This window comes from Thermobia domestica, chromosome 8 (genome assembly GCF_964235325.1).
Source record: "Thermobia domestica chromosome 8, izTheDome1.hap1.1, whole genome shotgun sequence".
Lineage (NCBI taxonomy): Eukaryota > Metazoa > Arthropoda > Insecta > Zygentoma > Lepismatidae > Thermobia > Thermobia domestica.
The window spans coordinates 92789181-92793924 of NC_137461.1; positions in this window are offsets into that span (position 1 = coordinate 92789181).

The following is a 4744-nucleotide window of genomic DNA, read 5'->3' on the forward strand; positions in this document are numbered from 1 at the left end:
ATACGTGTTTTTCTGTTTCATATATGACTCACCGTTTCACATTTATAAAGGTGGTCATAGACTTTTCAATGCAGATTGTGTACCCACTTTGATTCACTGCCATTTTGCACAGGGCTATTGTAGAGAGTCGTGGCTTATTCCATTGTGTTCTATTCAGCAAAAGTTTTCATTCGGTATGCTACTCGATCACCTGGCCTTCAAATTTTGCGTTGGACCCCGTCTGAGACACTGCGGGGGACACTGGGGCCAAAAATATTATTTTAAAATGTGTGCCCACATACATAATGGGATCCGTGGTCGCCGCTTTGTCATTCTATCAAACGGTTTCCCCAAAAATGATACGAGGTCACACTTTGTGGACGCCTACAATAATCTGGGCAAATCTGTCATTTCGATGGAGGCCATGGCCCATTCAACCCTTTTCTCGCACAAACAACAAAGTACGTATTTCCTACTTTGAGGTCATCTTTGCATCGGCAGAGTTTTGTTTCTTTAAAGGTTAATTTAAAGGGACAAGTTTTGCCAATAGATGTCACCGCAGTCTTCGTATTTCTCTCATGTATATTTTATCTTTCAAGAAAGTTCACGATTTCTTTTACAAATTTCAACCTACAGACTTCAAATTTTTAGGAAAGGAACTTCATAACCTATCAAAGGCAACAATCCGTGCAGATTTTTTATTTAGAATTTTCTTCATTGTTGGAATAATTCGATTGTTAAAGGTTTGGCCATTTCAAAAGAAAGAATTTTTCAAAAATTGTGACATACATGCTTAAAGTATACTTGCAGTATGTTGTTGGCCTAGCTTGTTTTCCTGTTTCTGACTGTGTCTATTTTTTATAAATCAATACTAGATTGACTACATGTTATGTAACCCATTGCAAATCGTTGTGACTATAACTTGTTTCATTCAACAAGAAAAAAAAATCACTCTTAACTAACAACCTTAATATTTGACTAAGGAAGAAGCTGGTCAACTGTTATATATGGAGTATTGGACTGTATGGTTCAGGCACTTGGGCATTACGGAAATTAAATAAGAAATATTTAGAAAATTTTTGAGTATGGTGTTGCAGGAAGCTGGAGAAGATAAAATGGACGGAGAGAGTAAGAAACTAAGATGTTTTAAACCGGATAGGAGAGAAGAGGACTCTTTTAGCCACCATCCTTCATAGGATGGCCAATTGGATAGGACACATCTTGCAAAGAAATTGTCTTTTTCATATGAGCATACAAGAGAAGATGAAAGGAAAACGAGGAGTAGGAAGGAGAAGAACAAAACTGATTTTAGAAGTAAAGAAAATTTGAGAATTAAAAGAGGAAGCTGAAGATCGATAAACAAGAAAGAAAGATTTTTAGGCCCGAACTTAAAAATGAAAAAAATAAAAAAAATCATTAATCCCAGACCTGCGAATAGGCAGAATACTTAATAATTTGTATTGCTGTTATTATCTGTCTCATTCAATTAACGTTAATTAAATGAGAATTTTAGCATTACTTTTATAACGAAACTAGCTCTCCTAAGGTGTTAAATGATGCTTCCAGTTTGATACAAAGATAATTTTTCAGATTTTTTCCCCACTTTTTGGTTTCTATAATTCACTTAACTTATCTTCAATACCCTTTTCTCGTATTTTACTACTATTTTTGTTTTTAAATTTGTCCCTCATCGTACATGGGATATGCTGTTTGTTGTACTAGAAGTTTGACAAGATCAACCGAGCTGTGTTTTCTCTGAATCTAAATGACGCAGGTACAATTACAAGGGGGAAGCAACTTCTTCACCCACTAAAGATCCATTATTCGAAGTCAGGACTGTTTTATGTTTATGGTGACAAATATGTGATGACTTCCATTAAAGCTTGGAGCAACAACGCTTAGAAAAGCAAGAGTTGGATATCTATTACTGTGAAGCAACAGCTAAATTCTTTTGCCGAAGGTAAACTTGGCCTGGCCTCTGTAGTTGTGGAAAGAAGTCTTAGCATCTACAAAGATGTTTTAGCTCCAAATATAAAAAGCTTACATTTAACAAATTAGAGATACTTAATATTATAAAATAACAAGTTCATGGTTTTCCTTCTTATTGCAGATGTGTATTCTATCCAAGAGAGAGCGATACGTACTTTAAATTTAATTCAGTTACATTCAAATTAATTTTGATTAGATAAAACACACAAAACAGTGGAGCGAAATGGTATATGTTTTTTTCCTTTATTGTGTTCTTTTAGCACCTTTTCTCCTTTCTTTTTTTCAATGAACTTACCCCTAAAAATGTGAACCTTCATTATAAGAATTTTGTATTTCATTACTTTTATCAACAGTAATGTTATTATAGTTTATTTGTAGTGCTCGGACTAAGTCCCCATTTCTACACTCCAATCTATATTTCTTCTTGTTAAAACTAGATGCGACAATTTGTAGCCTCAGCTTATTTAACAAATTATTATTATTATTGTAATAACAATTATATTATTTTATCAATTATACAATTACGAATGTTACATTATTTTTGTTGGGAGTTGAAGTGATTTTATTTCATAGAGAGTGTAAAGTGTTTAATTAGAAAACAATAATTTTAATTGAAATAGTAGTTGTTGTATTTTGTTTGTATATCTATAAGAATCTAATTACGAGATCGGAATTTATATTGAACATAGAGAGTTGGTGGTCGTCCAAATAATTAATTGTATTGGTTGCAGTTAAGTATCTGGTGCTTATATTCATTAAGCAGAAACAGGCTGCTATGATAAGTTTGCATTATAGTAAAATGAAGTAGTGATAATAAAATACGAAATTAATGTAGTGTTTGTTGTGTTCCCTTCTTAAAATATAGAAATGTTTAAATGAAGGGTTAACTTCCTATTAACGGGCTTGCAAAAAGGGAGAGGTTTTTAATTCGACCAGTTTATATATGTCTAAAACGTTTGCAAAGTGTGAAAATCATACCTAATATGATTTTGCGGCCTCCTTTTGCGTCCAAAATAGCTTGGATCCGACGTGGAATGGACATATACAGCTCCTGAATTGTGGTGTGTAGAATTTTGTACCATTGTTCCTCCAAAACATGCTCCAGTTCCTTAAGGGATGCTGGTGGAGGGTACTGAGACCGAACACGCCTTTCTAACTCAGACCACAATGGCTCAATGATGTTCAGATCTGATGATTGCGGGACCCAGGGGAGGTGTGATAGCTCCTGGTCATGCTCCTCATACATGATTTCACCGTTTTTGCGGCGTGACAGGGTGCCAAATCATCTTGGAAGATGCCATCACCATCAGGGAACAATATTTGGGCCATGGGTATACAGCTGGCCCTGGTCCCCCAAAATGGCCTCATACGCCTTAGCATTCATCATTCCATGCAGGGCTATGATGGGACCTGCAGAAAACCACGATATAACTGCTCATACTGTAACAGAACCACCCCATGCTTTACAGTTATCTTAGGCCTGTGACGGTGTTCTCCATACGTAAACACGACAGGTTGTTGGAAACAAGGTGAAGGTCGATTCATCGGACCACATTACGTGTTTCCACTGTTCATGAGTCCACGCTTTGTAGTCCTTACACCACTGCATACGCCTCTTCGCATTTACTGCTGTGACCAGGGATTTGGCGATAGCGGCCTTGCCATGAATTTTCATTTTATGAAGTTCCCGTTGCACTGTTTCGATTAAACCGGGTTCTGTAGGCCTGAATTGAGTTCAGACGTAATGTTCATTTCAGTGGTCTTTTTTAGCTGTTATAATCCGTTTTAACGCCTTCCGGTCCCTGTTTGACAGGATTGTCTTTCGACTACTGTTGTGCTTTGCAGACGTCGTTTGCCTATCAATTGTGTATGCCCTCGTGACATTGGACACAGTGCCTTTCGATACCCCCACAATGTTCGCCACTGTTGCCACTGAAGCTCCAACCAGATGGGCACCAACGAACATGCCTCTTTGGAAGTCTGTCAGGTAGTCCATTTTACCGCACCACTTTCACACCACGACACTCACAGGTGAACTGGTTACTGCTGACGGAAGAGAAAGGTCCACATGACACATTGAAAACAAAAAACAAAATGCAACCGCAACACGTGTTGTACAGTGGAGGGCTAAACTTACGTGTCCTGTATGAAATGTTTTTAATTTTTTTCTATCCCGTATATATATATATATATATATATATATATATATATATATATATATATATATATATATATGTGTGTGTGTGTGTGTGTGTGTGTGTGTTTGTTTGTTTTGATAAGTTCAAATATAACTCCGATATAGATGCAATGATTATATTAATTCTTGTTCGTTTGAGTTTCGTTTCCTGGTGGTACTATATATATTTTATTAGAACAAAATTATAGACTTTAGAGTTAGAACATGAAACACCTCAACGAGTGCAGTGAAGTCAGTTAATATTTTGTTTTAAAAAGTTCTTATTTGCTTTTAAGTAATTATATGTACTTCTTGCTTCAACATCTTATCAAAGCCAAGAATTACATTATCCAGAATATATAAATTTATTACATACTAGCATCGATTACCCACTTCTCTGAGAGTTAAAATAAAAAAAAAATAAATGCTCAACTCCTTATCTGATATGTTTGGTACCTGTGAAATACGCTGATTTTGATTTTAGTGGTATGGAGTTAAACGGCATCGGAAGAATCACTGTCCATCTCAGTGACCTCGAACACTATGGATTCGAAACTAATATCAGGCAATTTATATATTTCCTCTCCCCCAAGTTGCGGG